The following is a 26,840-nucleotide window of genomic DNA, read 5'->3' on the forward strand; positions in this document are numbered from 1 at the left end:
AATATAAATACAAAAACAATACCTAGTGTCAGATTTTACACTTATATTATACATACATACCTGTAAGTCTCAAGTCAAGCATCTCAGTAGTGTGAAGTTCACTCTGTGGCCTCATTTCCATGGGTGGCTGAACTGCTTGCTTGGCACCACACATGTTATGTTAGACACATGGTTGCACTATCCTGTAAAAAAGGTCTTATGTTGCATCTGAGAACAGTAACTGGCATGCTCAGATGCAACTCCATAGGGTGTGTGTCTGCTAGGAAGCACCTGACCGGTGAATGGGAGCAGCTGACAGTTGAAAAATTCACTACCTTCATCTGCCCATGGAAAAGAGGCCTAAAGTTCTGGAATACTTGTAGGTAACGTTCGTGCTCAAATCTGGGTACGATCAACCCAAACCACAGAAACACAAATAATGCCAACAGTTGGGTTTCTGCAGTTACATACGGTAGCTATTTAGCCATCCATTGACATCTGGTTTTAGCTATTAGTATCTGCTTTTCAACAAATTATCTTTAGTTTAAGGAGACACACGCAAGGAAAAAAAAAAGGAACACTGATGGTGGGTAAGAACACCAAACGAATCCTTACAACACTTAAATGACATTTCAGTTTAGCTCCTGAATTACCTTGATCGTGGGGGTTTCCGCTGCTCTGAAATGCCTCACATTGCAGTATTTTTTTAGAGGCTTATTTGTGAACAAGTGCCTCTGCTGAGTAGCGCATACAGATCAATACCACGGCTGGCCATGGTGAAGCAAGTACGGAGTGGTATGGCCACATTATGTATAAGTGAACAGAGCAATCAGTCTCTACTGCTAAAAATGTCTTACATGGCACAGCATAGCACCAAGGGTGATGTGGGAATGGCACCACTATTCTGCATAGTGCTCCCAGGTAACAATGGAGATTAGTATTCATTTCCAACAGCCATTCTATCTTGCAGACTGCAATACACCGGTACATTAGATGAATGGTCATGTATTTGTAGTTTCACATGTCAAGACACATCATACTGTACATACCTTTCTGAGAGTTCTTTGTGTTTGGCAATTCCTCTGTTTTCTCAGAAGTTTCTTTTATGCAAGGTTTTACAGGTGGTGGTGGTGGTGGTGGTTTACCTAAAGCAATACCCATCAAATACATTAATAAATAGATAAAATACATTTCTCATTAGTCTAAGAAAAATAATAGCATAACTAATCTATCTCTAGAACACAGTAACCAAGAAGCTCGGAGTGACCCAAAACCACAAGAAAAGTATAGGGGACTTAAAAGGACCGAAAAGCTCTCCTACTAAAAAGCAATGCAATGCAATTATCGCAAATTCCATCTGTTTTAAGAAGTCAAACCACACTATGCATAATCTATCTTTCAGATGTTTAAATGGACCTGTAAAAATAGAACAAAATCGACTTCTATAAGACAGAGTTGTCAAAGGGCAGCTCCATTTTGCTACAAAAATCTATGTAACTTTCCTCACTGCTGCATGAGCATAACCAATCTTGTGTGATTACCAACCACAATCCTCAGTAGGAAGAGCTAGATACCAGCCATGAATATATACAGCTTGCCCTTCATCAGACACCCAAGGCCAGTTCTAGACTTTTTGCTGTCTGAGGCAAACTCGTGAGGATGAATCTTCCCGATTTGGAATGATCGCACAGTACCCGAAAATGTTCACCCTCAGCATAGGTAGGTAGGTAGCCAGGTATAATTGCCCCCAGGATAGGTAGCCAATATAGCTGCCCACAGTATAGGTAGCCAATATTGTTGCTTCAGTATAGGTAGCCAGTATAATTGCCCACAGTATAGGTAGCTAGCAATAGTTGCCCCAGTATAGTTAGGTAATATAGTTGCCCCAGTATAGGTAGCTAATATAGTTGCCTCAGTACAGCACCACCTTATACTATTCTTGGGGTAACTCCTGGATACCTATAGTATCTAATAGGGACTCCTGGTTACCTATATTATCTAAGCTAAGGGAGACTCCTGGTTACCTATACTATTTTAAGGATCAGTGTTACTCGCAAATTTTAGCCAAAGTCATGTTTACATCAAAAATGGCATGTTCGATTTCCAGAAAATTTTCACAAAATTACATTGTATTTTCACAAATATGGCAAACATTCACTGAAACGCAAAAAAATCTTAATTTCAACATGCAAGTTCACAAAAACTTGAAAAATCATTAATTATAGCATGGAAATTTGTGAAAAATGCAAAAAAACGCAAATATAATACAAAATGATTTTCAATTTTATTCTTGCTCGAAAGTCGAATTTAACATTATTTGTGTAAAAAATAGTGTGAAAAAAATATAGGAATGTTCACTCATAACTGCTAGGGATGACTTCTGTTTACCTACTGTATACTATCTAAGGGGGACTATTGCTTAACTATACTATCTAAGGTGCACTACTAGTTATCTGTATTATCTAAGAAAGATGTAACCCGTATGAAACCGCTTGCAACAGGCTCCGGCTCAGTGGAATCCACCAGACACTGACTCGAATGAGATTATCAAACATTTATTCGCAACCGAACAGTGGTCACGGTAATTGTTATCAGCTCCAAACACTTCAATGTCAAAACACACCTCCCTTGCACACCATAGGTGAAAAATACACAATATCTAGTTTTCACAGCCGGTGTACCGGTAAAACCTGCGGAAGGAAACGGTTGGTTACACAGAAATTATAGTGAGCTACAATAGGTCTTTTCATACAATTAACCACTTTACAGCATATACAGATCACAGTACCATTGTTGGGCGGGGGCTGGGGAAAGGGCTGGTCTACTGAGCAATTCAGTCTAATACCTAATCAGTTCTCAGCCCCTTGCAACCAAGTCCAAGCTATATTGCTCAGCAAAACCTGGGGGAAACTCGTGACAGTTCGCAATATGGTACTGAACAGTTGACAGTTCATTGGTCCAATCAGGATCAGGGATAGTCGTAGTCAGCCAACTTCGCTACACTGGAAATATATGCATTTCGTAGACTACGCATTAAAATACGCAATTACGCGTAGTGCGAAGTACATTGTATGCGGATGCTTATGCCCGTATGCAGAAAATGTTATGCATTGAATCATCTTTAAATGCTTATACCGGGAACTCTTCTATGCGTACATTCCCCTTTCCAATGCGGAAATTTGTAAGCATACAATCGCACGTGAAAAATTAGACGCGAGTAACGCATTCATAGTTCACTACGCAATACACATGTTAACTACGCATAGTGGGCGTAAGCTACGCGTAGCGGTACTTCGCTACATGTAAATTCGTAAGCGTAGTTTTGAAACACTACCTATGAACTACGATGCGTAGATGCGAACTACGATGCGTAAATTCGCACTGGCGTAGTTTCTGCTCATCCCTGATCAGGACATTTACCTTGCTCCAAGATCTTTTAGACTCTTCAGGTTGTATTTGTAGCACTCAATACACTTTACTCTTAATACCTCCCCTCTGGATTGGGCCTCCCAAAACAACAAACAAAATAAAATATAAATCAAATAATCAAAAGAGGTCAACGCAAAATAAAGATAAATAAAATAAAATATAAAGTGACTGATGCACCCCTCTATACCATCAACACCACCCTCCTACAATAGAACTCTCTTTAAGTGCACTTTAACTTTAAGGCTGAATAAGCTCTGAATTAGAGTTGATGCAAAACTTGTAATCCAAGTAGGTTAACTCTGTATCTTATAAAATAAATCTAACACACACTAAAAACTTGATTCTTTTATTAAAAAAACACTTAAAAAGTCAGATGAAATCACCCTCTGATACACTCAATCACTCTTACAATCCTTCACACACTTCCACAATAGAAGGGCCCTTCTATACTTTGCTCATGGAAATGTGCACAAAAAATGATTGAGCATAAAAAATTGATTATATTAAAAAACAATAGAATAATCAAAAACTCTGATTGTGGACACAGGACTCACTTGTATCCAGCAGGGAACCTATTCCAGTATGTCCTTTCCTTAAGCGGTATCCTTTCAGCAGTCTATTCCGTGACTTACAACTTAGGATATGTCTCAGAAGGTAACAAAAGTTTGTACACTTACAGTTCCACATTGAAACAGCTCCCAGCTCCGTTACCCTTATCGTTCTCACCGCCGTAGGATGTCTGGTAACAAACCGTCTCAGTGTTGCTGTCCACGCTGGTGGCCGGATGCGGCACACGTCACTTCCGTATGTCAGGTGCACGGGTCCGCTCGCCGCACTTCCGCCCAGCTGGATGTTCACACTTGGCTCTTATGGGTGACGTCACCACTGGAGACCCTTGGAACTTCGTATACAGGCTGCCGTTGCGCATACAGGCTCCATTCTCTCTCCCGCTCTCTTCTGGCTCCTGCCCCCTGCGCCCGCGCTGTACCTCACTGACAGGCCGTGCGGGGCTCTTGAAAGTCCCAGCAAATTCCCCTAATTTGCATACTGTGGTCGCCTAGCAACTGGTTATGCGACCTTTCTAGCGCTTACTGGCCCTTCTCATGCGCCGTTTTGGTTCTAGCAGCGTGATACTTAGTCTTAAAGGCACCACACACATAGTAATGCTTAGATAATCTGTAACCCTCTTTTTGGGGGGTTACACAGACATCAGGTTACCTATATTATATGAGGGGGATGACTGGTTAACCTTACTTTCCAAGGGGGATTCCTGACTACCTAAACTGCGTAAGGGGTACTCCTGACTACCCATGATGACTCCTGACTACCTATGAGACTGCCTATGATGAGGATGCGTGAAATGTTTGAATAGGGGTGTGAGATATGGCAGACGGCATTAACCCAACTACATCGCCGCCTCATAACAACGTGTTCACCACACCACACTCCATCTTCTTCACACTTCAATCTTCATGAACAGAACTTCCGCTGTGAAAGTGGAAGTGGCAGAAAGATCAAGAGAGGTGTGGAGCGTATTGGCAAGAGGTGTTGATGTAGGTGATTTAACCCCTTCTGCAGTCGTCTGCACACCTTCTACATTCTGAAACCGTTTCACAATTTGTGGAATTTTTACTCATCATTATTTTTGGCTACATATGCGCTATGTAAGGAAAGGAGGGTTCCTGGTTACCTTTACTATAAAATGGGCATTCATGGCAACCACTATTTATGGGGTACTCTGGCTACCTATACAATCGAAGGGGGATTTCTGCCACTCAGTATAAAACAGCCCTTACATCAAGCTATGGGGTGCCTTTTCAGCACATCACTTGCAAAAAAAAAAAAAAAAAACACTCAGTAAGTATTAACTTCCTCCCCTTATTTGAATTACTTTTCTCTTACTGGGTGCAAATGAGGTGTAAGGCAAGTATCACACTTATTTGAACCATGCTTGTTTTGCTGTGCACAGCAAAATGTGTACTGCCACACTGAACATTGTAGTAAATGACCAGCTAAATTAAGCTCACTTTTACCAATCTGCTGCCAATCTCTGGAAGGGGAAAATTGGGGGATAGTTAAAGGACAACTGAGGTTACATGTGACATGATGAGATAGACATGTGTATGTACAGTGCCAAGCATACAAATAAGTATGCTGAGTTCCTTTTTTTTCTTTCTCTGCCTGAAAGAGTTAAACATCGGGTATGCAAGTGACAGTTTCTGTCCAGATAGGGACTGGGTGGGACTATAGCGTAACCCTCACTGATAAGGAATTACAGCCGTAAAACACTTTCCTGTTAGTAAATGGCTTCTGAGAGCAGGAAAGAGATAGATAGGGTCAATAGTTCATAGGTTTGAGCTCTGGCATACTTCAATGAAGGTGTCATTGAGCAGAGACAAAGAAAATGTAAATAATGTATAAACTACATTTAAATATAAGACAAAACTGTGGGATATCTAAGAAAGTCATTTTTAGGGGAAGGCAGATAGATACAATTGTCTATCTTATCAGTTTATTTTCATAATACTTTAACCACATAATACTTTAACCACTAGACCAAGAGGTTTTAGGGGGCAATACACTAGATCACCAGGGATCCTTAAAGGTGTTGCCAGAAAATGCTTAAAGAGGGAGGAAGACCACCAGGAAATTTGGGGGGTATCACTAGACTTCCAGCGATCGCCTTAAAAGGGAAGGGGGAAAACCACTACGTAACCAGAGACAGCAACTGCAGTGAACGTCCCCATGGCTACCCCCATTTACTGTTTTTGGTTGAGACTGATGGTAATGGATGCTGTACTGTATTGGAAAATTATATTAAATTTGCTGAGCAGCACATGGGGCCAGAGAGGACTGAGAGAGACCCAGTAGGTTTGCCCAGTATCAGGCTCAGAAGTTTGTGATGGTGGCCCTGATGGTCAGTACTCAGTCAGTATAACTTGGGGACCTGTTCACACATAAAAAGCCAGATAGTTTAGAATCTTTCACAGGCATAAGTATTTCCTTACCACTGCTGGCGATAGCGGAGTAAGTATGGTGTGGCCTCATTCAATACAAGTAAATGGAGCCCTTTGTCTCCACCACTGAAAAATGTCTTACATGGCATTGCACCAAAAGTGGTGGGAATGGTACCTCTACCCTGAATGAGACACCCAGGCAACAATGGGGAAGAGCATTAGTTTCTACCAGCCGTTCTTTCATGCAGGGGCAGAACAATAGAGGATGCAGCCCCTGCACCAGTGAGAGGGGGGTGGGCCTGCTCAGGGCCGTTTTGGGGAGGCAGGAGGGGTCGCAGCATGAGGTGAAAGCATTGCACATTGGCGGGGAGGCGGGACAGTCCCTCCTCCCTCACCCCAGGCTCTCCCCTCAGCATGCTCCCCTCCTGCATCAATCACTGGCAGCGGCGGCAGCAGCAACATATTCCTCCATCCACCGAGGAGATCTCCGATCTCTAAGTGTTGTTTTTTTTTTTTTTAAAGAGAATTTTTATTGTTTAAAATACAGAGAACAAAAAAAAACATCAAGATAAAAGAAAGAGAAAAGAAAAACATAGAAGAGAAAAGAAAGGCCAATCCAGCATACATGTAAATAGTTACAATAATCAATATACGGTTGAATTCGACAGTACAACAGGTTCCAAATATTTTTTCAGAACAAGATTACAGTTTCTCACCACTTGCACAGATCGCTGATCGCTGATGATCAGTACACTGAAAAGGTAATAGTACATAGAAATATATCTATAGTCGTCATTAAACCCATTGAAGATCCTGAACAGCTATGTTTATGTCAAGATTAGGGATCGTAGTTTCCGCAGCATTTACCCACCTATACCAGACTTTGTCAAATTTTTTGAATTGATTTCGTGATTGGTATGTGAGCTTGTATAGTGGGAGTGCTGAGTTTACTCGTTTTTTCCAATCTCTTATAGTGGGAACTGATGGAAGTTTCCATTTCAAGGTTATGGCTTTTCTGGCATAAAATAAAAGAATTTTGATAAGCATTGATTGATTTTTGCTGCAGGGCAGATCACCCAAAATTCCCAACAAGCATAGCTGTACATCTAGGATCACTGGTAGTTGTATAGTATCACGCAAAAAGTGTGTAACAGATTTCCAGTACTTATTAACTAAGGGGCAGCTCCATATGCAGTGGAGAAAATCAGCATGGGGGGCCTTGCACTTAAAACAACTATCGTCATACGAGGAACTCATTTTAGCTAGTTTTAATGGTGTGTAGTAGACTTGGTGGAGCCATTTAATATTTATAATTTTATCATATGAGGCAATGATATCTTTATTGAAGCTTTCGGCATGTTCCGACCATTGCTCTTGGGATACGTTGGGGTCGAGGACCGACCATCGATTTCTGGTGGCTGAAACCCTCCTGGCATTTCCATGGGTAGTTAAAAAGTTATATAAAGTGGATATTTGTTTTGTGTGGTCTTTTTTAAGGAGGACTTTTTCAAGTTCCGAGGGTTCAAGGCAGTGCCTTTAAAGCATGTCGTAATTGGAAATATCGGAAAAGGGCATGTTTAGGTAGGCCGAATTCTGAACGAAGTGAATTGAAATCTTTAAAGGCCCCATTATCATATAGTTGAGCTATATATTTGACATTATGTGTGTGCCAGAAAGTGATGTCGGGCAGTGTCTGTAGTTCAGAAAGATTGGGGTTACCCCATAAGGGAGAGCTAAGGGACACGTAGTTTAAGGGTTCATCTAGTAGTTTCCGAGCTTTTTTGTACATTCGGATGGTATTATGAATAAGTGCAGTACCCTCTAGACCACCAGAGACTTTATATCTATAAACCGCACCGCAGAGTGACTCATAGGAACCTGCAATGTCCGCTTCCATCGCTAGACTAGAGTTTGTTCTGTCATCACTAAGCCAGCTTTGAATGGGGGTTAGTTGTGCCGCCATGTGATATATCAAAAAATTAGGCAGGGCCAGGCCTCCTAAAGCGGGAGGAAGTTGAAGTGTAGCTAGTGATATACGCGGAGAGGACCCAGACCAAATAAAGGAAAGTATCATGGAGTTAATCCGTTTGAATAGGGATTGTTGGATCCAAACTGGGGACATCTGCATAATGTATAGTATTTTGGGGGCTATTACCATTTTAATAATACATATTCTGCCGGCTAAATTTAAAGGCAGAGAGGTCCATTTTCGTAATTTTGATTCAACCTGCAACATAGTTGGAGCGAGGTTTATCTCCAGGAATGATGCTAAATGGCGCCTGATCCATATCCCCAAATATTTAAACTCTTCCACTATCTGTAGTTGGGAAAGTTTGGATATTATTTGGGGGTCAAAGGTGTCCAGAGGAAATAAGATCGATTTGGACCAATTAATGGACAATCCTGAGATTTGGTGAAAGACATTATATATATTTAAAGTAGCTTCTAGAGAGGGACCTGGATCTGCCAAATATACCAGCATATCATCAGCGTATAGGGAGATGCGTTCTTCAACTTTGTGTATTTTGAGACCTTGGATTAAGGGGCTGTTGCGAATAGCTTGGGCAAGAGGTTCTATGGCAATGGCGAAGAGGAGAGGTGAGAGCGGACAGCCCTGTCTTGTACCTCTAGCTATAGAGAAGAGGGGGGAGATCAGGGAGTTGATTCTAATTTTGGCTTTTGGTTTGTTGTATAGAATCTGGAACCATTTTTGAAAAACAGGCCCGAAGCCGAAGGCCTTTAGGACTGCTCTAACATATACCCATTCGATGGAGTCGAAAGCCTTATTGGCATCGAGTGATAAAATCACTCTTGAACCAGAGTTTTTGTGTGGAAACTGTAGGTTGGAAAATAGTCGCCTAATATTCAGCCTGGTGGAGCGGCCGGGAATAAAACCAGTTTGATCTGGGTGAGTGATAGAGGTCATACAGTTATTGAGTCTAAAGGCCAGAATTTTTGTAAGAATTTTTATGTCAGTGTTGATAAGTGATATTGGGCGGTATGAATCACACGAAGCAGGGTCCTTATTAGGTTTTAAAATTAAAGTGATTAAGGCTTCGTACATAGTATCTGGGAGAGAGCCAGTGTCATATATATGTTGGAAGAGGGATACTAGGTGGGGGACTATGGAAGATTTGTTTTTTGCATACCATTCAATGGGTATGCCATCTGGGCCAGGGGCTTTATTGTGTTTGAATGAGGATATAATTGAGCCTATTTCCTGAGCTGTTATTGGGGCATCTAGGGTCTTAATTGCCTCTTCTGATAGAGTTGGCAGATCCAGGTCTCGCAAGAAATCCTCAATTTCTGTATCTATGTTACCAACTTTAGTAGAATATAGGTCTGCATAGAAGTCAGTAAAGGTGTTAGCAATATCAATGGATGTGTTATATACAGTACCAGCGGGACTCCTGACACTGGGAATTGTCATAGATTCGGAAGTGGATTTTAAAAGGTATGTTAGCTACTTAGTCCACTGCGCCCGCTAAACTGCCATATTATCTATAGCCCTTTCTGACTACCCTAAGGGTCATGTAAAAGTCAGAGAGTTTGCTATACTGTCAACGGTTATTATGTGTGGATATCTCCCATTGGAATATAAACAACCTCTGTACTTTATGTATTATGCTTGGTACCTGTTATTATATGTTGCTTGGCTACGTCTCTGTATATATCTTGTATCATTATATCTTTAATAAAAAGTTTTATGATGGAAAAAGGTATGTTAGCAATTTGCTGCATTTGTTCCCATATTCAAAGTATCGCTGAGACTGTATAATGTCCCTGCGTTTGGTTCTTTGTAAAGTGATTAGTTCAAGTTTCCTGCGGGCTATTTGCCAGTTGATATAATTAACGTCCGATGGATTGTTAATTAGATCGGTTTGGGCGTCATTGGAGGCTTTCTCATGGTACTCCAGCGATGCGGTTTCATTTTGCCTAATTCGCGAGAGAGACGCCCGAAAGTGGCCCCTGAGTACCGCCTTACTTGCATCCCAGCATACATGTTCCCTGACTGTCCCTCTGTTAATATGCCAGAACTCATCCATGCCCATTTGACACTCCTGAAGGACCATCTCATCCTCCAGCCAGCATGGGTTCATTTGCCATAGTGTCTGGGAGGTCAGAGAAGGGAGACGTAATTTGCAAATCAGAGGGGAGTGATCTGATATACCATGTGGTAAATAGTTAATAGAGTCTATTAATGCCAGGGTATCTGGGGAGCCTAGACACATATCAATTCTAGACATAGTTTTATATGAGTCTGAGAAGCAGGAGAATGCTTTAGAGTCAGGAAATTTCCATCTCCATATATCTTGTAGGTTATATGTGTCCAGCCAACTCAGCAATACTGGAAAGGATCTTCCCCCTGCTTTCAATCTGTCTATGTTCGGGTCTAAAACTGCATTAAAATCACCGAGTATGATCAGAGGGCCGTCTAGTAGAGGATGTACTTTAGACATCAGCTCTGATAATACAGATATATTGAAAGGTGGAGGTATATAAATAGATGCAAATATCAGGGGGCGTCCCTCCAATAAACATTTGATTAGAACAAAATTTCCCTTAGGATCCACCCTGACCTCCGAGACACTACCCAGAAATGTTTTTGTGATTAGAATGGCTGTGCCCCTCGAGAAAGAGGAATAGTGTGCCAGATAGTATTTGGCTATCCAGGGTTTCTTGAAGAGAAAAGCTCTAGCACCTACAAGATGGGTTTCTTGCAAACATATTATTTGTGGGGCTAGCTTGCGGATATGGTTGAATATCAGTTTGCGTTTAATAGGATTGTTCATTCCCCTAACGTTCCATGATAGTATTGGGATCAAAGCCATAGATATGGAGTTTTAAATATATGTAAGAATGAGTTACTCATTATTGATAATAATCCTTCTGATATGACGATATGAGATAGAAGTTGTCTAACATGCTTTGCTGGAGAGGAGTAGAAACAATAGAAAGAAAAAAGGAAATAAAAAGAAAACAACCAAAAAACCCTAAGAAGGTGTCTCGCCATTTACGAGATCACCTTCCTAAAAAACTCAAAAAACCCTACTCCCTGTTTCTAACTGCAGAGAGTCTTGTACCCTGAACTAACTAGAAGAGTTGGTAAGCAACAAAGGGTCGACTATGTCCAACTCACCTCTAGAGGGAAAAAAAATGTTCCCATTATTTGAAACATACAATCAGCTTTATATTTAGCAGAACTCAATTACATTTATGACTTTAGCAGTATATTTGGGGGGGGGGAGAAATTGTTGAACATCAGGAGACAATCTACTGCTTATATATTATCAGTTATAGTCATAATATTGCATATGTAATAATATAGTAATCACACAGTCTGGCAATATGTCAAACAGAACGAAGAATTATTCTGTATATATAGTTAGGGATTCTGCTAACTGATAACTGCCACAATAAGAGATTCAATACAGCTAAAGAGTTGAAATCTGGTAATCATTACAGGCGTAGAAAAACATAACAGAATGGAATAGTTTAACGTTTGTTCCCAAAACATGCCAGTAGGTGTCATTGTTGCACAAAGAATGATTATATGAGGCAGATAGAGTTATATACTATTGAACTTGAAAAAAACACTTGGGGAGGGAGGAAAAAAGGTTATAAGGAGAGCCTGGTATACTGTTGTTGACCAGGAAAAAAAAGGAAAACTTATTTGAAATGTTGAGCAGTTCGTTTATGACTGAAAAAACGAGATATAGTTACATTATGAACGGTGAGAGCTTGAGGAAAGTTCCAAAGGCCTAATGTCTACAGTCTCTGATGGATCTCAAAAACCAAGTAATAGTTATATGACTCAAAGACCGTAAATGTATAGGTACTAAGCACTTGAAAGCTTAAAAGTTACTGCGTCACTGTTCAGCGTTTGGGTTTATTGGGAAAGGTTGGTATTGGAATGCCTTGTCCCTCCATCCAGGCTGCTGCTTCAGCCGAGGTTGTAAAGAAAAGAGCTTTGCCTTTAAACAGGATCTTCAGTTTGGCCGGGAACAGCACTCTAAGTGTTGTTTAAACAGGAAGTAGCATGAAGCACTTGGAAATCGGAGACCTCTGCGGTGGATGAAGGTATGTGTCCTGCCTGCCACCGCTACTGCCAGTGATTGATGCAGCGGTGTGAAGCACTTAGAGATCTGAGACCTCCACGGTGGATGGAGGTATGTGTTGCTGCTGCCGCCGCTGCCAGTGATTGATGCAGGAGATGAGCGCGCTGAGAGGAGAGCCTGAGGTGAGGGGGGGACGGGACTGTCCCCCCTCCGCGCCGATGTGCAATGCTTTCCCCTCATGCTGCGACCCCTTCTGCCTCCCCAAAACAGCCCTGAGCGGGCACCAGGGGACACACACCCAAATTCTTGTGAGGGGCCCGATGACTTCTAGTTATGCCCCTACTTTCATGCATACCACTATCCACTGGAACTAGATTTATGGTCATGTATTTACTGTTCCACAAGTGAAGATACAGCACACCTACCTTCCTGAGGGCTCTTTGTGTTTTCAGAACCCTTCGGGTTTTGTGTTTTATTAGAAGTGGATTCTCCTTCAGGTTTTTTTCTAGGCCATGAAGGAGGACCTAAAGAAATATCCATTAATTAATTAAATAGATAAGAAATTAAAAGAAGGAAATTACCATTAAAAACACATTTATCATTATTCAAAGGTTAATAATAGCATAAATAATGTATCTTAAACATCTTTATGTGAAAAGGAAGAAGGCTATGTTGGCACTACAATGGGTACTAGTATTAAGCAAATCTGTAACTCAAATGAGTGATGTAGCATGCTCTCGGTGCAGTCAGTGTAAAGTAGCATGTATACAAATCAGGGGCGCCTCTAGCCATTTTGTCACTCCAGGCGAGAAAACCTGTGGCGCACCTCCCCCCCCCCCACACACACCATCAAAATAATCTTAATGCGTCAGCGTTTCACTAGGAAATAACCATAATGCGCCAATGTTCCACCAGAAAAGAATGCGGCAGCGTTTCACCAGAAATTACTTATTGCGGCAGCATTTCACCAGAAAATACATGTAAGTAAGAAAATACATGTAAGGAAGAAGGCACACGGGGGACAGAAGGAGGCACGAGGGTCAGAAGAAGTCACAAAGGAGGACAGAATGAGGCACACGGGGACAGAATGAGGCACAATGAGGGACAAAAGGAGGCACAATGGGGGGCAGAATAAGGTTCAAAGGACAGAGAAGGCACAGGAGGACAGAAGGAGGTACACACAGGGCCAGAAAGAGGTACAGTAGGACAGAAGAAGGCATGAGGGCCAGAAGGAGGCACAAAAGAGGACAGGAGGCACACGGGGACAGAAGGAGGCACAAAGTGGGGGAGAAGGAGACACAGTGGGGAAGGAGGCGACACAATGGGGACAGACTGAGGCACAAAGGAGGACAAAAGGAGACACAGGAGGAAAGAAGGAGACACAGGGGGATTGAAGGTGGCACACAGGGGACAGAAGGAGGCACAATGGGGGACAGACAAAAGCACAAATGGGGCAAAAGGAAGCACAGGGAGACAATAGGAGGCACAAAGGGGGACAGAAGGAGACACAAAAGGGGGACAGAAGATGGCAGAGGGGGATGTAAGGAGGCACAGAGAGACAGAAGAAGCCAGAGGGGGACAGAAGCGGGGACAGAGGAAGGTGCAGGGGACAGAAGTGGCACATGGGGACTGAAGAGACAAAGGGAGGCACAGGAGGACAGAAGGATTCAAAGTGGGAATGACGGAGGAAACAGGGGCAGAGGTAGCACCGGGGGACAAATAAAGGCAGCTGCCTGCAACTTGCACTAAATAGATGCAGCAGAAGCAAGTAATAGAACACTCACAGGGTGGGGCTTATACCAGGGTGGGGCTTAATTTGGAGGCGGGGCTTAATCCAGCAAAATGGCGCCCCCCAGGACCAATGGCACTCCAGGCAATGGCCTGTACTGCCTATGCCTAGAGGCGCCCCTGATACAAATGATGAGAGAAAGCACAACAGGCGCTGCTGAAGATTTTTTATTCCATAGGAAGTGACGTGCATCCGTTATCCATTAAAACAGTGCAGTGTGGGTACAAAAGATGGAAGCATACATCGGGGCGCTGGAGCAAGTCTCAAACAGTGTGTGAGGGCACAAAAAGCCTGACAGCCATTTCACGCCTGGTGGCACTTCCGAGGCTGTGCTGGACAGTTGCAGTGGATAGTGGTCTGCCTGAAATAATGGCTGGTGGAAACTAACACTCTTCCCCACTGTTGCCTGGGTGTCTCATTCAGTGTAAAGGTGCCATTCCCACCACCTTTGGTGCCATGCAATACCATGTAAAACATTTTTCAGTGGGGGGAGACGAATGGCTTCATTCACTTGTATTTATTGGGGCCACACCATACTAAGTCCACATGGACACAACCTCGGAAGAAGCACCAGTAGGTGTGAAATGGCCACCAGGCTTTTTGTGCCCGCATCCTCTATTTGAGACTTGCTCTGAAGCGCTCTGGTGTGTGCTTCTATCTTTTGTACCCACACTGCACTGTTTTAATGGATAATGGATGCACGTCACTTCCTATGGTATAAAAAATATTCAGCAGCAGTGCCATTAGCACTTTCTCTCATCATTTCTAAAGCATGTTTAAGTGGAACTGTGAAATAGCAAACAGGTCAGACACCTGAAAGGTCAGCTCCAATTTGTTGCAAAAAATTGTGTAACATTTGCCACTGCTGCATGAGCCATTTTTTAGCCATTTTAAAGGATTCAGTTTCTTAACTTAGGGCCGTTTAACATTGCAAATCACATAAAGCAAACACAATTGCAAATGCCGTGGGATTTTACAATGCGATTTTGCTGTGATTTTGTTTTGTACCTGACGAAGGGGGGATATGCCAAAATACGTTGTGACGTTATCCAGCACACGTTGAGCACCACTGAGCGATCCTCTGGTCTTCTACACCATCTAGACCCAAATCGTTACTGGCCACAGTCGTCCCTAGGTTACCTCCGCTGGTTGCTGGCTGCTGAGAGGGCTCTTTTAGCCCACTTATATGCTTGTATTGCTTCAAATCTAGCTAGTGCATTTTGTATGCACATTGTTTTTATTTTATCTATGGATAACACCGGTGCTGCTCGGATACCCCTTTTCAAAATCTGGATCCGATTTGGATCCGGATACCCAGATATCCGATCCCGGTCGGATATCCGATTTCAAAATTGTCTGATCCGGATCGGATATCCAGTCTCAGTATCCGGGGTATCTGGACGGATTCAGATATCTGGATAGAAAAAATGGAAGTGGCCTTTAAATTGCTTTAAAAACGTTTTTTTTTTTTGGGGGGGTGAATGAGGCATGTATCATCATTATTTTTAAAAGGGAAACACTAATTGATGATGTGGGGACTTAAAATCCCCCCCCCCAAAAAAAAAAATAACATGGCTGTCAATTAACATCAGGCCCAGCTTCCAGACAGCGGTCGTGCAGCCCACATTGTGTCCAAAGTCCAACCGCACAACTGGGACATGACAGTTTTCAGCCAAGAAACCTCAAAAAAAATTACGCAGCAATAGTGTTTTGGGTTAAATATAGGTGGTATCAGTGGCCTGTGGCACCCTGGCTGTGGGAGCTGCACAGGCAGAAGGAGCAGGGCAATGCAGCAGCAGCAGGTGTAATGTGTGCCAGGAGCATGCCGGACGTGGCACGGTGCAATTGGCACTTAGCACGTGTCACGTGGTACTTGGCACGTGTCACTTGGCACGTGTCACATGTGCTAAGTGTCACGTGACACGTGCCGAGTGCCAAGTGCCACGTGACAAGTGACACGTGACAAGTGCCAAGTGACATGTGACACGTGCCAAGTGCCACGTGACAGGTGCCAAGTGACACGTGCCAAGTGCCACGTGACACATGCCAAGTGCCAAGTGCCACGTGACATATGCCAAGTGCCACGTGCCAAGTGCAACGTGACACGTTCCAAGTGCTGAGTGACAGTCGGACAGCAGAGGAGAATACACTAGTGCACACTAACTGTCACACTGGCACTGCTCAGCAGCACAGCAGTTCTGTAGAAAGCTAACACAGTAGTACTACTACCACCACCTTTTGGGCTCACATACACATGTACTCTAGAAATTCTGCGCAGGACAATAGACTATGATAATGGTAGGGAATAGATTGTTCATGATAGGGAGGCAGATACATGCAGCGTGCGCAGCACGCCACAGCAAAAAAAAAAAAAAACAACACCATCCCCCCTCACCTAGGACCCCCCTTTCCACGCTTCCCCTCCAGTGCAGACCATAATCAATGTATCACAGCGGCAGCGAACTTGGAACAACTTACTACTGCCTGCTAGGGCTGAGCTCTCGGATTCCGAATTTCGAGTTTGCCATCGGAATTTGGCAGTTCCGAGTAAGCACTCGAAACTCGAAAATTCTGCAATTCCGAGTATCGAATTCGTGTTTACATTGAAGTCAATTGTGCTAAATTCCGTGGTGAATTGTGAAGCCCCCTTACATGCTATCATCACCAAATAAGGCATGTATATTAAGCAGATGAGTAGGAACATGGTAAAAAATTTTTTGTGAAAAGAGCTTATAGTTTTTGAAATAAACGATTTTAAAGTTTCATAGGAAAAATGGTTTTTAAACTGTGTAAAATGACACTGCTGCAGAGCAGGTTAGTGCATTCCGAGTTCTGTATACATATTGTATACATTTCATGAAAACAGACAGCGTGGGGTCCCCCCTCCCAAGCCTCCTTAACCCCTTGTCCCCCATGCAGGCTGGGATAGCCAGAATGCGGAGCCCCGGCCACGTGGGGCTTCGCACCCTGAGCTATACCAGCCCGCATGGTCCATGGTATGGGGGGGCTCTGGAGGAGAGGGGCGGCCAACCTCCCCCTCTCCCCCAGAGCCCTTGTCCAATCCATGGACAAGGGGCTCTTCCCCACCTCCGGTGCCACAGGAGGAGGTGGGGGCCGCCGACGTCCTGGGGGGTTCATGGTGCCATCCGGGGTTCCCCTTTAACAAGCGGACCCCGGAAGCCCCCCCCAGGAGAAATGAGTATAGGGGTACACCCATTTCAGCAGAGTTAAAAAAAGAAATAAAAACACGACAATGAAAAAAGTCCTTTATTGTTCTAAATTAACCAGGGATACTTACCTTGGGATAATCTCACGCCAGTAACCTCAGGAGTGGTCCCACGCCAGTATCCTCTTAGGACATCTCACCACCCTCCCACACTGACTAACTCCCACCACTGAATGGTCACAGTCAGCCTCTGCATCTGTAAAGCAGAGGCTGAGAACAAGAAAATTTTGCCTTTAAAACAAGAAATTTCGGCAAACAGTGATGCAATCAAAATGGCCACTGGGAAATCCCCGATCGCTGGAGGCCACACTAGAGTGGCAAAACCAGTGATTTTTCACATAGAGGGTGAGTCCAGATGACCAGAGCAGGAGGTGCCCTAATCCCCTGGACCCACCCATTCATGTGAAATAACGCGTATTCTGACACTCTGAGGTGGCCTCCGGGGAACGGGGATTCCCCAGCAGCCATTTTGTTTATGACACTATTTGCCGAAAATACTTGTTTTAGCAAACAATTTTCGTGTTTCTAGTTTATGCAATACAGATTGCAGAGGCTGTCTACAGCCATTCATCCCCAGGAGTTCTGCAGGATCGGTAGGTGCGCGGGACCTCCTAAGAGAATAGAGGGGGGCACAGCGCAGGAAGGTGGGAAAGTGGGCACAGAGCGGCGGGGAGGGGGGGAAGCCTCCCCTCCCTCACCTAGGGCCCCCCCTTGCGCCAGAGCCGGATCTTCAACCAGGCAAACTAATCAACTGCTTATGGGCCCCAAGAGGTCAAAAGGGCCCCATAAAGATGTCTTGCCTCTGTTCACATAGTCCTTTAGTAACTCTTTCAGTCTTTAAAAACAAGATCTCTGCAGCAATTCTCTACTACAAAGATAAGAAGTTATACAAGCAGGCACACACAGGGTTACCCCCCTCCCCTCCCCTTAAATCAGAGCTGTCAGATACGGCTGGGTGCTGGAATGTGATCTCTTCATACAGGAGCCGGCAAAAACTGATGTGGCAAAAAACATCTGTAGTTAAACTTTTTTTCATAGTAGCATCAAACTTTGTTCAAAAGCCTATGACTTATGTTCATAATGTTTACATTTAGTTCAGGTCTTTGCTGAACTTATTAGCCTTAATTTTATCTCCCACATAAGAGGCACATAAAGATTTATTGTCTGTCTCTGTTCTGTTTATTGTCTCTGTTCAACTCTTCAGTCTTTAGATCTCTGCAGCAATGTTCTACTAACAGAGATAAGAGTTCTGCTGGTGATGTTCACAGTTGGTTCCTATGATTGCTGAACTCGACCTTATGTTATCACTAGAGTTGGGCCGAACGGTTCGCCTGCGAACGGTTCCACGCGAACTTTAGTGGTTCGCGTTCGCGTCCCGCAGGCGAACTTTTGCGGAAGTTCGGTTCGCCCCATAATGCACCCTGAGGGTCAACTTTGACCCTCTACATCACAGTCAGCAGGCCCAGTGTAGCCAATTAGGCTACACTAGCCCCTGGAGCCCCACCCCCCTTATATAAGGCAGGCAGCGGCGGCCATTACGGTCACTCGTGTGCCTGCATTAGTGAGAGTAGGGCGAGCTGCTGCAGACTGTCTCTCATAGGGAAAGATTAGTTAGGCTTAGCTTGTTCCTCCTGGCTGCATACCTGTTCTGTTCAGTGAGCCCACCATACCTGTTCAGTGAACCTGCCACTGCATACCTGTTCTGTGAACCCACCACTGCATACCTGTTCAGTGAACCCACCACTGCATACCTGTTCTGTGAACCCACCACTGCATACCTGTACTGTGAACCCACCACTGCATACCTGTTCAGTGAACCCACCACTGCGTACCTGTTCAGTGAACCCACCACTGCATACCTGTTCAGTGAACCTGCCACTGCATACCTGTTCTGTGAACCCACCACTGCATACCTGTTCTGTGAACCCACCACTGCATACCTGTTCAGTGAACCCACCACTGCATACCTGTTGTGTTCAGTGAACCCGCCATTGCATACCTGTTCTGTTCAGTGCACCCGCCACTGTATACCTGTTCAGTGAACCCACCACTGCATGCCTGTTGTGTTCAGTGAACCCACCACTGCATACCTGTTCAGTGAACCCACCACTGCATACCTGTTGTGTTCAGTGAACCCGCCACTGCATACCTGTTCTGTTCAGTGGACCCGCCACTGTATACCTGTTCAGTGAACCCGCCACTGCATACCTGTTGTGTTCAGTGAACCTGCCACTGCATACCTGTTCTGTGAACCCGCCACTGTATACCTGTTCTGTTCAGTGAACCCGCCACTGTATACCTGTTCAGTGAACCCGCCACTGCATACCTGTTGTGTTCAGTGAACCCGCCACTGTATACCTGTACTGTTCAGTGAACCTGCCACTGCATACCTGTTCTGTTCAGTGAACCTGCCACTGTATACCTGTACTGTTCAGTGAACCCGCCACTGTATACCTGTTCAGTGAACCCGCCACTGCATACCTGTTGTGTTCAGTGAACCCGCCACTGTATACCTGTACTGTTCAGTGAACCCGCCACTGCATACCTGTTCTGTTCAGTGAACCTGCCACTGTATACCTGTACTGTTCAGTGAACCCGCCACTGTATACCTGTTCAGTGAACCCGCCACTGTATACCTGTTCTGTTCAGTGAACCCGCCACGGCATACCTGTTGTGTTCAGTGAACCCGCCACTGTATACCTGTTCTGTTCAGTGAACCCGCCACTGCATACCTGTTGTGTTCAGTGAACCCGCCACTGTATACCTGTTGTGTTCAGTGAACCCGCCACTGCATACCTGTTGTGTTCAGTGAACCCGCCACTGTATACCTGTTCTGTTCAGTGAACCCGTCACTGCATACCTGTTGTGTTCAGTGAACCCGCCACTGTATACCTGTTCTGTTCAGTGAACCTGCCACTGTATACCTGTACTGTTCAGTGAACCCGCCACTGTATACCTGTTCAGTGAACCCGCCACTGTATACCTGTTCTGTTCAGTGAACCCGCCACTGCATACCTGTTGTGTTCAGTGAACCCGCCACTGTATACCTGTTCTGTTCAGTGAACCCACCGCATCAGTGCGCATACCTGTGCAGTTAAGTGAACCCACCTACCTACGTGAGTGCACGCAGTGTGATATACCACTCCGTGCATACCCGATATGGACAAAACAGGTAGAGGAAGAGGTAGTGCCAGAGCCAGAGGAAGGCCACCCGGCAGGTCTGTGCGAGGTCGTGTAAATGTAATTACGTGTGGACCTGGCCCACAGTACAGTGCTCGGAAGAAGGCACGTCCCCTCACCTCCCAAGATTGTCAGGCCGTGGTTGAGTATTTAGCTAGAGATGGGCCGAACCTCCGATTTTAGGTTCGCGAACCCTGTTCGCGAACTTCCGCGAAAGGTTCGGTTCGCGAAAAAGTTCGTGAAATTGCTGGCCTAAAATTTACTATTTATGCTCAATACAAGAGAAAAAGTATTGAGCATAAATAGTAAATTTTAGGCCAGCAATTTCAGGCCAGCAATTTCAGGCCAGCAATTTCAGGCCAGCTTCAGTTGGTATAGTGGTTAGTGTGCTTGTCCACCATACAGTGAGACCCAGGTTCAAATCCCAGCCAATGTGAGTTGGCGTTTATGCTACAAATCCTTAAAGGGAACCTAAACGGAGAAGGATATGGATTTTTCCTTTTAAAATAATACCAGTTGCCTGAATCGCCTGCTGATCCTGTGTCTCTAATACTTTTAGCCACAGCCCCTGAACAAGCATGCAGATCAGGTGCTCTGACTGAAGTCAGACTGGATTAGCTGCATGCTTGTTTCAGGGTGTGATTCAGCCACTATTGCAGTCACAAAGATCAGCTGGACTGCCAGGCAACTGGTATTGTTTACAGGAAACATCCATATCACTCTCAGTTAAGGTTCCCTTTAAAGGAGAACTGTAGTGAAAGGTATATGGAGGCTACCATATTGATTTCCTTTTAAGCAATACCAGTTACCTGGCTATCCTGCAGATCCTCTGCCTCCAATACTTTTAGCCCTAGACCCTGAACAAGCATGCAGCAGATCTGGTGTTTGACATTTTTGTAAGATCTGACAAGATTAGCTGCATGCTTGTTTCTGGTGTGATTCACACTACAGTGGCTGGATAGTGTACTGGTTAAGGGCTCTGCCTTTGACATGGGAGATCAGGGTTTGAATCCTGGCTAGGTCAAGTACCTATTCAGTAAGGAGTTCAAGGCAAGACTCCCTAACACTGCAGGGTGGCCTCTTGAGCGCGTCCCTGTGGCTGCAGCTCTTGAGCGCTTTGAATCCGACAGGAGAAAAGCACTATACAAATGTTTGGATTATTATTACTGCAGCCAAATAGATCAGCAGGGCTGCCAGGCAACTGGTATAGCTTAAAAGGAAATCAATATGGCAGCCTCCATATACCTCTCACTACAGTTCTCCTTTAAGCAACCTAATGGTTCTATTGCGTTGAGCATAAATGGTACATTTTCGGCTAGCTTCACTTACTACTGTAGTGGTACAGTGCTTAGGGTGACGTGTCCACCACACAGTGAGATCTGGGTTCGATTCCCAGCTATGGTATGATGTATACTGGTTTTTAAAATAGTATAATTCCCTGGCAGAAGACACCCTCCTCCCTCCTGTAGGTAGAAAGGTAGAAGGGGAGGTGGGAGGCCAATTAAAATCTCCCTAGCAGAGTGTGTAGCAGCTGTCCCATAACTAATTAGTGTAGGCAGACAACTGAGTCAAATGGTATAAAGGACCTAGCTTGAAGGGAGGGTGGGTGGGTTCTCAAGCAGTGTGTTTGACAATAACATGTCTGCTGACAGTGAAATGGAGGCTAAAAATTTTGCTCAATACAGCATTATGGGGCGAATCGAACTTCCGCAAAAGTTCGCCTGATGCAGGCGAACGCGAACCCCCAAAGTTCGCCTGGAACCGTTCGCCGGCGAACCATTCGGCCCATCTCTATATTTAGCGACACAGAACACCTCATCTTGCTCAGCCACCAGCGCTACTACTAGCACCACTTCCGCTGCATTTGACACTTCGCAAGAATTATTTAGTGGTGAAATCACTGATGCACAGCCATTGTTGTTACAGCCAGATGAATTTTCACCAGCTCATATGTCTGCGTTACGCGGCAACACTATGGATGTAACGTGTAAGGAGGATGAAGGACCTACTGATGGTGCATGTTTGGATTTTTCTGAGTCAAGCGAAGCTGGGCAGGATGATTACAATGATGACGATGATAGGGATCCTCTGTATGTTCCCAATAGAGGAGATGAAGAGGGGGACAGTTCAGAGGGGGAGTCAGAGAGTAGTAGGAGGAGAGAAGTTGCTGAAAGAAGCTGGGGCAGCTCTTCGTCAGAAACAGCTGGTGGCAGTTTCCGGCACCATGTATCGCCACCTATGTACAGCCAGCCAACTTGCCCTTCAGCATCAGCTGCTGAGGTCCCCATAGTGCCCACATAACAGGGTGACTCAGCGGTGTGGAAATGTTTTAATGTGTGTGCCTCAGATCGGACCAAAGCCATCTGTTCGCTCTGCCAACAAAAATTGAGCCGTGGAAAGGCCAACACTCACGTAGGGACAAGTGCCTTACGAAGGCACCTGGAGAAAAGGCACAAACAGCAATGGGATGGCCACCTGAGCAAAAGCAGCAGCAGCACACAAAAGAAAAGTCACCCTCCTTCTCCTCTTCCTCCTTCAGGAGCATCATCTGCTTCTGCCGCTTTCTCCCTTCCACCTTCACAGGCACCCTCCTCCACTCCGCCTCTGCCCTTGAGCGGTTCCTGCTCCTCTGCCCACAGCAGCAGTCAGGTGTCCGTGAAGGAAATGTTTGAGCGGAAGAAGCCAATTTCGGCCAGTCACCCCCTTGCCCGGCGTCTGACAGCTGGCGTGGCGGAACTGTTAGCTCGCCAGCTGTTACCATACCGGCTGGTGGACTCTGAGGCCTTCCGTAAATTTGTGGCCATCGGAACACCGCAGTGGAAGATGCCAGGCCGCACTTATTTTTCGAGAAAGGCCATACCCCAACTGCACCGTGAAGTTGAGAGGCAAGTGGTGTCATCTCTTGCGAAGAGCGTTGGGTCAAGGGTACACCTGACCACGGATGCCTGGTCTGCCAAGCACGGGCAGGGCCGCTACATTACGTACACAGCCCATTGGGTGAACCTGGTGGTGAACGATGGCAAGCAGGGCGCAGCGGACCAAATTGTGACAGCTCCACGGCTTGCAGGCAGGCCTCCTGCCACCTCCTCTCCTCCTGCTACATGCTCTTCGCTGTCCTCCTCCTCCTTGGCTGAGTGGCAGTTCTCCTCTCCAGCTACACAGCCCCAGCTCCGCAGGGCCTATGCTGCATGCCAGGTACGACGGTGTCACGCCATCTTAGACATGTCTTGTCTCAAAGCGGAGAGTCACACTGGAGCAGCTCTCCTGGCTGCTCTTAAGAAACGGGTGGATGAGTGGCTGACCCCGCACCACCTGGAGATAGGCAACGTGGTGTGCGACAACGGCAGCAATCTGCTTGCCGCTTTGCATATGGGGAAGCTGACACACATACCCTGCATGGCACATGTCATGAATCTAGTTGTTCTAAGATTTGTGGCAAAGTACCCTGGCTTAGCGGATGTCCTGAAGCAGGCCAGGAAGTTCTGTGGACATTTGAGGCGGTCTTACACAGCCATGGCATGATTTGCAGAAATTCAGCGGAAAAACAACATGCCGGTGAGACGCCTGATTTGCGATAGCCCGACTCGCTGGAATTCGACCCTGCTCATGTTCTCCCGCCTGCTAGAACAGAAGAAAGCCGTCACCCAGTACCTCTACAACTACAGTAGAATGAAACAGTCTGGGAAGATGGGGATGTTCTGGCCCAACAACTGGACACTGATGAAAAATGCATGCAGGCTCATGCGGCCGTTTGAGGAGGTGACCAACCTGGTGAGCCCGCAGTGAGGGCACCATCAGCGACTTAATTCCCTACGCTTACTACTTGAAGCGTGCTGTGTGTAGAGTGGTGGATGAAGCTGCGAATGAGCGTGACCAGGAACCGTTACGGCAGGAACAGGCATGGGACCAATTTTCATCAGACCCAGCTGTTTCCTCAACACCTGCGGCAGCACAGAGGGGGGAGGAGGAGGAAGAAGAGAAGTCGTGTGCAGAAGACGAGTCAGACTCAGAGGATGATGAGCAAGGTGTTTCTTTGGGGGAGAAGGAGGGGACAGCGGCAGGAGAACAACCGCAGCAGGCGTCGCAGGGGGCTTGTGCTGCTCAACCTTCCCGTGGTACTGTTCGCGGCTGGGGGGAGGAGGTTGACTTACGTGACGTCACTGAGGAAGAGCAAGAGGAGATGGAGGGTACTGGATCCGACTTTCTGCAGATGTCGTCTTTTATGCTGTCCTGCCTGTTGAGGGTTCAAGCTCCAGCAAGCTGGAGATACAAATACTGAAGAGACTGAATCTCCCGAGGAGCGGGTGATTCAGAGAGTACTGCAGCCGAGTGATCACCCGAGAAGCGGGTCATTCAGACCGTACTGCAGCCTAGAGGCAGAAGATATAAACAATATTGCACTAGAGAATAACTTCACAAGAGGGGCTGGTGAAGCTAGCACTTCACCAGTGGCGAGGGCCCACTGGTGAGTAGAATGGTCGGACAGGCAAGGATCGGCAACAGAGAGGTAAATATCAGTACAGAGTAGTGAGGCAAGAGAGTAATCGGTAATCAGGCAGAGGTTCAGCAACTAATAAGGCAGATAAGCAGAAGTACAGAATCAGAAAGCGAGATCAGAGTCAGGGTTTAGCCAAGAGTCATACACAGGTAATCAATACAATATCAACAATATCCTAGTCTAGGTGTGAAGTCCTTGGTTTCAACACCTGGGATCTAGTCTAAGGTCTGAGCGCTAGCACACGAAGTATTCACGAGAACAGACAACCTGCGAATGAAGCCCGGAGGCTTAAGAGGCAGAGGAGACCCCACAGGCACGCCCCTCAGAATCAGCCAATCCTGGGCGCTGTGGGACTCCTCTGACGTCAGCTGACCAGCAGGTCAGCTGACGGGCCTCCTCCCCGCATAAAGGTCCCGTCTACGAGGTATTCACGACAACAGACAACCTGCGAATGAAGCCCGGAGGCTTAAGAGGCAGAGGAGACCCCACAGGCACGCCCCTCAGAATCAGCCAATCCTGGGTGCCGTGGGATTCCTCTGACGGGCCTCCTCCCCGCATAAAGGTCCCGTCTGTGCGCGCGCCTGCGCGAGACGGCGACCTCTGGAGTAAATGAACGTTCCGTCCTCGGCGTCCTAGACGCCGGGAGGACGGATGGCGGCATGGAGGCAGCTGCGGCGGCAGTGCTGTTCGCCGCAGCTGCCTCATCTGTTACATAAAGTAAAAATTAAACGGTAAAAACATTAGTTGTGATCTCATTTTTTTCTTCAATTTTTTTCATCAATTTTTGCTTCTGTAAAATTTTAGTGGCTAATTTTTTAAGTCCACCTTTCCATAAATCAGTAAAACGGTATTTTAGTATTACTGATTTTGGTGATTGAAAACAATAGACTTAAAATTTATTTTATTACTACTAAACCTAACCCTACTCTCACACAGAACCCTCCATTTACCTATCCCTAACCCTTAGACTTTCCCCTGGTGTTGTATAAACCTAAGACCCCCCTGGTGGTGCCTAACCCTAACCAACAGTGGTGCTCAAATACCCCTTTTTAAAATTCGAGTTTGGTCGAATTCGAATAGTAAATTATTCGAGGTCAGTCGAATATTCGAGTCGAATAAATTTTACTATTCGATTCGACCTCGGACTTCGAGCTCACTATTCGAGTCGGTATTCGAGCTCATTATTCGAGCTGACTATTCGAAATGGCCTTAAATAGCTTCCAACACTTGTTTTGAGGGTGAATGATGCAAGAAACATCTTTTTTTCCAAGTAACAACAGCAAGTGATTATGTGGGGATGTTCCTTTAAAAAAAAAAAAGGTGAAAAGAGAAGTTGTGTCCAGAATTTTGTTCAGTACTGTATATACTTCTTCTTCTTCTTCTTCTATATCTTCTTCTTCTTCTTTTATATTGTCTTCTTCATCTTCTTCATCTTCTTCATCATCATCTTCATCTTCTTCATCTTCTTCATCTTCTTCATCTTCTTCATCTTCTTCTTCATCTTCTTCATCTTCTTCATCTTCTTCTTCATCTTCTTCATCTTCTTCTTCTTCATCTTCTTCATCTTCTTCTATATCGTCTTCTTCTTCACTTATTTCTCTTTTCAATTTTTTTTTTAAAGAAATGCAGCTATTTTTGCGTACAGACAGACAGCAGCAGCAGCAGGAGGAATGGAGGAGTAATTATGTGTGCAGCTATTGTTTGACGTAATAGCTGGTGGCAG

The sequence above is a fragment of the Hyperolius riggenbachi genome, chromosome 7, assembly GCF_040937935.1.
Source record: "Hyperolius riggenbachi isolate aHypRig1 chromosome 7, aHypRig1.pri, whole genome shotgun sequence".
Taxonomy (NCBI): Eukaryota; Metazoa; Chordata; class Amphibia; order Anura; family Hyperoliidae; genus Hyperolius; species Hyperolius riggenbachi.